The sequence below is a fragment of the Lynx canadensis genome, chromosome C1 (genome assembly GCF_007474595.2).
Source record: "Lynx canadensis isolate LIC74 chromosome C1, mLynCan4.pri.v2, whole genome shotgun sequence".
NCBI classification, from domain to species: domain Eukaryota; kingdom Metazoa; phylum Chordata; class Mammalia; order Carnivora; family Felidae; genus Lynx; species Lynx canadensis.
Window position 1 is genome coordinate 154,526,592 of NC_044310.1, and position 8,686 is coordinate 154,535,277.

Sequence of the window (8,686 nt, forward strand, 5' to 3'; positions counted from 1 at the left end):
TTAAATTATGATAAAGAATTAGCTAACTGCCAGCACACTCTACTTGGATCAATGTATCTAGGCCAATAAAAACAAACAAACAGACACAGACTTCTTTACTTTTGTTAGGTTTACTTAGTTTTAGCCAATTGTGAATGTTTAGAGGCTTGCATTTTATTGATGCTTTAAAACTTTGATGCAATACTCATTTGAGTAATATAAAGAACATATATAGAACCCAACAAAACTAAAGTATCTTTTATTCACTTAATTTAACCTTTAGAAAGTTCTCCATTACAAGAATCAATTAATACTTGTAGTTAAAATCAATTACAATTACAAAGACTTGAGTAAAGTCCATCCTTTTCCTTCTCTTCCCCACCCCATTCTTTAGAATTAACTATATTAACAGTTTAATTCAAAATTCCTTGTGAATAAATTTTTTTTGTATGGTGATATACACATTTTCTCCTTACAAAATAAATGCAATCATTCTTGCAGGAAGTTTAAAATTACAGAAAAGAAACTTTTGCAACAGCTTTTGGGTTTTGTGTCATTTTGTTTTCCGTTTTAAAATATCCCTTGAACATCTTTTCCTGTCAGTACATATCCATCTTTCTCATTTTTAAACACCTTCTAGGGAGTCATTTAAATTTCATTTTACTAACTAATTATTGTAAAATTATTTACGAAACAAAGGAGAGTGCCCTTGAAAGAAAATAATAGTAGGTAGCAATTCTGAACATTGTGAGGATTTCATTAGATAATTCAGTAGAGTGCTTAGTAAAAAGTCTGCACATAGTGAACGATTAATAGGTATAAATATTAGCCATTTTGATAATGATAGTAATAATAATTAAAGTTGACCATTTCTCTGAGCTCAATCTCAATAAATTGCTATGGTCAAAGTAGTGGTTTCTTATCCCCTATATCTATAAAACATTACTCAATATATATAATATTCCTCATACTTTCATTCTGGACCCTACTTGGGCTTTGTCATATGGTGGAAGTGGGTGTCATGTTCTGGAGGACTGTCAGACTCAGGTTGGTTCTCTCCAGGATCTGATCAGCCCTTGACTATCCAGATCAGTGCCAAATCTGAACAAAAAAATATGGTCCACCCTACAGCCATCTGTTGAGGCAGCAAAGAAGGCATTTAGTTTCTAGGGCATTGGGGAACCTAAATGATCCCTTGTCTGAACAAGAGATGCCTGCTGGGTTGAGCCTTTGGGACCAGTGGGGATTAAATGGGCCTAATGACTCCCGAATAGCTACCAAGCAACCAACCTGCCATGAGGAGATGAATCACAGGGTGCAGTGGGTAGCAAGTCCCTTGGAGGAGCCAGCTGGGGGTATCTGCTCCCAGGAAGGGGACTGGCTGATGTGGACTAATGGCTCTGGGGCAGAGGGAGAAGGCTATGACAGGAGCTATCACTCAGAAGGGGCAAATGGCAAATTCAACTTGATAGATGGTACCCTTCACCTTGTAAATCTGATAATTTTGCCATTCCCCAAATGCCTGAAGTGTAATTATTCCAGAGGCTGAAAAAAAAAAAAAAAAAAGACTGAATAAGGGAGAAAATGAAATCAACTTATTTTATAAAAACACACAATTCTGCCTTTAATAATGTTATCTAGCCAGGTAAATAATATTAAAAATAAATCTAAGAGCACCTCAAAAACTGGAATGTTCAGGAGTTTTACATGTATCTGAGGTTGGTAGTATCCTTTTCCAGAACATTTCTGATTTCTTGTGAAACTGGAGGCTTGAGTGGTTATAAGTGGATCAGAAGTGACACTGGATTCAGTACCATCATACACTTTTTTGCTCTGTACAAGAGCATTTGAGGCCCTGAAATCCATCCCTCACTGCTCTTGAAAAAACTCTGAGTCTTAAAGGAATGCCTTTCTACAGTGCATCCACCAGGAGTGGGAGCCTTATGATAATCCCCACAAAGTCTTGGCTGGTGGAGGTCTTGCCTTGACTGGCTGAGAGACCTAGGTTTGGATCTCAGTGGAAGTGCTTTCCAGAACCATCGTTCCTGTTTACATAAAGCCATTCTCGGGGCGCCTGGGTGGCGCAGTCGGTTGGGCGTCCGACTTCAGCCAGGTCACGATCTCGCGGTCCGTGGGTTCGAGCCCCGCGTCGGGCTCTGGGCTGATGGCTCAGAGCCTGGAGCCTGTTTCCGATTCTGTGTCTCCCTCTCTCTCTGCCCCTCCCCCGTTCATGCTCTGTCCCTCTCTGTCCCAAAAATAAATAAAAACGTTGAAAAAAAAAAAAAAAGCCATTCTCAAACCTATAAGCTCATAGAATCATGGAATTTAGAACCTGTTAAATATCCTAGAAATGACAAACTTGAACTCATTTTATAGATGAGATAACTGAACCATCAAGAAGTAAAGAGTTTTACCCAAGTTTAGATAGCTAATAATCTTATTCAACAACATAATATAATCTTTTATGAGTTCGTTCATAGTCCCATTTTTACTAGTATATCACTAAAACTTTACTGCGAATTTTTTGAGGTTTAAGCTGTAATTTCAAGCAGACAGGTTAAATTAAGGGCAATTCTGCTTGCTGTTTAGGTCATAAAAAATGTTGATTCTCAGTATAGACTTCCATATTTGACTACTTTACTACTCTTCTAGGTTTTCAGTCAAAATGTGTGGTCATTTCCTCTGATAAATCTTTCCCTTCCTCTCCAGCATAGGTTGGGTATCCCTTCCATATGACTGCCCATCACTTTAATTTGTCTCTGATAACATTCGTGACCTTATATTATAGTTGCAATTTATATTTTGATTCCCCCAAACCTGTAAGCTCTGTGAGATGTAGGATCTAAATAGGCATTAGAAGTACAAATAAATGTAAACAAATAGTTACAAAGTTTATAAAATTTACAATTACAGTTTAGAATTTATAATTTCAAAAATTAATTTACAAAGTTTTAAGATCTCCAAGTAAGGAGGACAGAACATAACATGCCTTAGCAGAGTTCTCTGTCTTTGCCTTTATGTGTCTGTTTACAAGTGGGGCGTTGGAGGTTTGTGGCAGACACCATACAAGGGAACCCCCATGATTCCTGCCTCCTGTCTCCCTTCCTTCCCCCCAATGGAGGGCTAGTTATTTGTATAGCATTAGTAAAACTGGGCCTATGTATGTATCATTAGTATGATACATTAGTAAAAATGGGACTATGAACAAATAACTACATAAAGGTTCACACCTTTCTGCAATTCTCTCCCCTTGCACGTGGCCAAGACTTTTGACCATCTTCTAACCAATGAATATGGTAGCAGTAATAAGATGTCACTCTTGAGATTATCTTACCTTCTAGAAGACTGTCTTGCAGGCAGACTACTCTAGAGGCTGTCCTTGCTGGCCAGGAGAGGTAAGCCATGGGAAAGCCCACGTGGCAAGGAGCAGTAGGAAGCCTCTAGGAAAGGGGGTGGTGGCTAGGAACTGAAGGCAACCTCTAGCTGACACTCAACAAGAAGCTAGGGTCTTCAGTCCACTGCAAGGAAATGAGTTCTGCCAACGACCTGAACGAACTAGGAAGCAGATTCCTCCCTAGTTAAGCCTCCAGATTAGAATACGACCCAGCTGGTACCTTGCTTGCAGCTGTGTAAGACCTTAAGCAAAAGACCCAACTAGGTCAGGCACAGACTCCAGACTCACAGAACTTGTGAGATAATAAATGGGCGCTGTCTTAAGCCACTAAATTTGTGGTAATTCATCACACAGCAAGAGAGAACTAATATAAGGTGTTAGGTTATAAAGATGCTACATAAATAACTAGCCCTCCATTAGAAGGAAGAAAGGAAGGAAGGGAGAAAGGAATACAGCTTCAGTTAAAGTTTCCAGATTTTTTAAAGGACTTATTTGGTCATTTTAAAATCAGTTCAAAAACATTCAAAGGAGTTATCTTAAAAGATTTTAAGAAAACAGCATACAAAAAATATTTATGTGACCTGCAAGGTTTAGATTTGGGTGAATTCTATGAACATATGGGACCAAAAAAGATCTTAAGAAGATAGGTGATCTGTTTTTACTTCAGGTAAAGTTTTCCCCAAACCTTCCCAAACGTACAATGACAATGATGATGACGATGTGAATATTACCATCTTCTACTTACCGAGTTCCTCATATACATCACACAGAATAGGAAGCACTGACTTTATGGAGCACTTACAATTGCCCATATACTGTATGATGAACTTTAGGTAAATAACCCTATATTAAATAACAATAAGCCTTTCACAGTAAGACACAAGTATTGCTTTCCCCCATTTTACACACATCTGTGCACTCACATGCTTGGTATGCACGCAAAAAGAGACACAGAGAAAAAGTGCTTTGCTCCAAGCCAATCAGCAATTAAGTTGTGAAACTGTGATTCAAATACGTAATTAACAGTTCCCACTACTGGAAATTTCCACAAACAATCAGATTTCCAATTTTCATGCCATATTTTAAGCCCAAGGATGTTACATAGGCAACCATCCTGATTTAGTCCTGTCATCTGATATTCAAAAAACAATGAATATGCTACAGAGTGAAACAAGTTTAAAAACTGGGAAAAGATGTGAAAAAGACAATTCACAGAAAAGAACTGCAAATGGCTCATAAGTATACAGTAAAATGGTCACCGTCACTAGCAGTCAGAGAAACAAATCAAAATGAGAAGTCCCTTTATATTCATCACGTTGGTAAAAACTAAAACCTTCAATAGTACCAAGTGTTGGTAAGTCTTGGGAACCTTTGTACAAGGCTATTGGCTAACTAGAACTGATGAGATCAATTTGCAATATTTGGAGACATTCACCATGTATATTTTGAAAACCTAACAAAGTGTCAACTCCCTATTTTATAGAAGCTGGATGCAGGTGTCAACCTAGATCTGTTATTGAAGGACTGGATAATTAAAAGTGTTGGATGCCTCCTATGAAATAACATGTAGTGGTTAAAAGCTATGAATTAGTATGTATAACATCATCTTAAAGATAAGGCATTGAATGAATAAAAAGTATAGGAGAGAGTAAAGAATTAAATCTACTGTATAGGAACACTTCTGAATATTAAGATGTGCATACAGGGGTGCCTGGATGACACATTTGGTTAAGCATCTGACTCTTGATTTTGGCTCAAGTCATGATCTTACAGTTGTGAGATCGAGCTCTGTGTTGTGCTCTGCTCTGGGCATGGAGTCTGCTTAAGATTCTCTCCCCACCTCTCTCTCTGCCCTTACCCCTGCTCATTCTCTCTCTCTCTCTCTCAAAAAGAGAAAAAAAAACATCCATACATATAATCAGTTTATGTATTTTTAATTTTTTTTAATGTTCATATTTTGAGAGAGACAGACAGAGCATGAGCAGGGGAGGGGCAGGGAGAGGGGGAGACACAGAATCTGAAGCAGGCTCCAGGCTCTGAGCTGTCAGCACAGAGCCTGACACAGGGCTCAAACTCATAAACTGTGACATCATGAGCTGAGCTGAAGCTGGATGCCCAACCGACTGAGCCCAGTTTATGTATTTTTAAAGAACATTTACAATAACCTACATCAAACTCATTAAAAATGGCTGCGTGTAGGCGAGGGAAAGATAGATGACGTGGGGGCAGGGGGTAGATGGATAGGGAATAGATTAAAAGAAAAAACATATGAAAGAAAAAAAGGTGGGGTCTTGACCGGACTAATAATTGTTCATTATGGACTAAAGGGTATGATTAACACATCCTTCAGCATTTGAGATCCCCCAAAAGACAACTAAAAATGCTGTGGAATGAAACTTTATTCTTATAGGCTGAAGACCTTACACTGACCTGAGATATTTGAATTTAAAAATGGATACTCAACGTTTTACTGGGGAGAAGAGCCACATAAGGATAACACACTCTCAAATGCTGAAGAGAATAGAGAGATTTTTTTTTTCTAAAAATAAAGTGGGTAATTTCTTAGATTTGTACTTGGAGAAAATACAATGACAAATGTTTTGGCAAGGTGTTAGAACTTGTGCATTAGTCTTGTCTTAATGGAAGAGAATCTGTTGAAATCATTACATTTGAGCAGAGCAATCTTGTAGTAGATGATGTTGTATCTATGTATAAACAGCCAAAAGAGACTTTAAGCCTGGGTTTCATGGTGCATTCCACTTATATACTCTCTAGTCAAGGACTGTGGAATCTCCATCCTCAGGTCCTTGTTAACACCCAGCTCAACAAGGCAGGGCATACCAATGGTGTGTGTGTATATATGTGTGTGTGTGTGTGTGTGTGTGTGTGTGTGGTGTGCATACACATATTATTCCAGTCAATCTGATTTCACAAGGAAGAAATTACAAGGAATAGCTGCTGTGTGCCTTTTCTTTTTTTTGTTTTTTTGTTTTTTTGTTTTAGTTTTTGTTTCTTTTTTTTTTTTAATGTATGCCTTTTCCAAACCATTACACATATTTGACATTGTTTAGACATGTGGTTAAGAATACATTTACCATCTAGTGTTTTAGAACTCACACAGGAAGTTAGAAATTATAAATGAATGAAGCAAGAAATAAACAAATAGAAGCAAGGCGAACAAAACAGAAAATACAAGGCACATACCTCTGCTGTAAATACAATTATCACTTGGCTACAAATTTGAGGGAGTATGTCCTACAGTAAATGTTATCACTTGGTTGAAAATGATTTTTGCCTATTTTGAAAGGTAGCAGATAGATGGAGGAAAAAGAAAAAAACTAAGGTGAGTAAGAAATTATTCCATTTAATGATACAGAGAAGATTATCATGGCCCTTGTGCAAGGATGACATGCAAATTCGTGACATGTTCCATATTAAAAAAAGGGGGGGGGGATTTACTTCATTTATCTATACCTTTGGGGAATGGTGTTTTATGTAAGTGATCCATCACTTAACCCTATGACTACTTCTTTTTAGTTCACCCACCTCTTTTTCTTAAATCTAAACACTTTCTGTAGAATTTTCTAGTTTGTACAGTGAATAGAAATTAATGATATACCTTTAAGCATAGGATCACTAGATCAACTATTTTATTATGACAAAAGGCAGTAATGTGTACAGAGGCCATTGGGGTGTAAAGGCTTAGCATTATACAAATAGCCCTGAACTTCCACGTGTTTACAAACCCAGTCTGCCTTTTATTAGTGTCTTCCTTCTCAATTACCTGTCATTTCTTTCCGCCATGATTGTTTTAGCTGTTCCACCCTTTGTTGGCTATCCCCATGCCTACCACATTCACATCCTCTCCCACTGGAAAAGGATCCACGGACTTTGTGACAACCATGGGGAGTAGTTGTTTTCTCCTTATTTCCTGGTGTGTGTATCCAACTCAAACACCTAAGAGACATTCTAAAAGTGTGGTGGATCTAGATTAGAAAATCTTTTCTGATTGAAATTATTTTAAATGAAACAGTCATGATTTTTATTAGGATTTTCCTGTTTACTAATAGATAAATGTGTCCCATTTGGAGTTTATAGATCATTTTTTTCCACAAGGCGATCAACCAAGACACCAGATAAAATTTTATCAGTACCTATTTTATTGTGCTGCTCCTGCATTTTACTAGTGAAGTTCAAAGTAAGTTTTTTTTCTTTGCTCTCTTCTGCTTACTCCAAAAATTTCCAGAGGCTAATAAAATCTGAATCTTAATAAGGTCTTAGCTATAGTAACAGCAAAATTTAGCATAGCTGAAGAGATATGAATACAATTTCCCAGGCTTTTTTCTCATTAAAATGCTACTCTTCAGACACATAGAGTAAAACTCATGAATAAAACTACGTCTATATACTTAGCAGTAGAACTGTAACAAAATTTCAGTTAGCAATTTTTCACTGGAGGTCCTTTGAGGCTGAGCTTTTAGCACTGGCGGACAGTACATAAACTATGACCTACAAACCTAAGCCTTTCGGACACTAATACCATGCCCTGTTCATAGTAGGTACTTTAAAAATAGTAGAGCACCATTTCTCTTTCTTTACTACTTAAAGTAACCTTAACTAGGAAACATTTCAATCTCATTTCTCAGAATGCAAACAAAAAATAACAATAACCACTTGGCCCTACTGGGTCAGGATGAAAGATTTACCTGACCACCCCGGCTGGTTACAGAAGCTCAGCAGTAAAACAATTTCCGAGTTGGTCTACATTCTTCCAAACTAGAGGCTTCCTTAACCATGAGCCACCACTCCTCCTTGCAGGACTATCATGGCTAGAGTTGAAGAAGGGTTGGGTGATCTGGGCTGTGCATCATGTCATGCAATGGCCATCAGAACAGCATGAGGACAACTGAATGCCCACATGAATAATTCTCAGTGTGCAAGCACAGTCAGAGTGCACACAGGACAGCAACACTTAAAAGGTCTAAAAGCATAAACTGCAATATGCTAGACTGCCACAGTCACACTCCAATTCAGTAATGTCTTCAATCAGTATTAATGAAAGGTGCTTTTTTTTTTTTAATTTTTTTTTCAACGTTTATTTATTTTTGGGACAGAGAGAGACAGCATGAGCAGGGGAGGGGCAGAGAGAGAGGGAGACACAGAATCGGAAACAGGCTCCAGGCTCTGAGCCATCAGCCCAGAGCCTGACGCGGGGCTCGAACTCACGGACCGCGAGATCGTGACCTGGCTGAAGTCGGACGCTTAACCGACTACGCCACCCAGGCGCCCCGAAAGGTGCTTTTTCAGGGGTTT

The 8,686-nt window shown here is 38.2% G+C and overlaps 1 non-coding gene across 1 annotated transcript; it reads left to right on the plus strand.

Moving 5' to 3' along the window:
- Positions 1-6,710: 6,710 nt before the first annotated feature.
- On the plus strand, positions 6,711-6,812 carry LOC115522576. Its single transcript, XR_003971474.1, has one exon. It is a non-coding gene; the product is annotated as a U6 spliceosomal RNA (small nuclear RNA).
- The last annotated feature ends 1,874 nt before the right edge of the window (positions 6,813-8,686 follow it).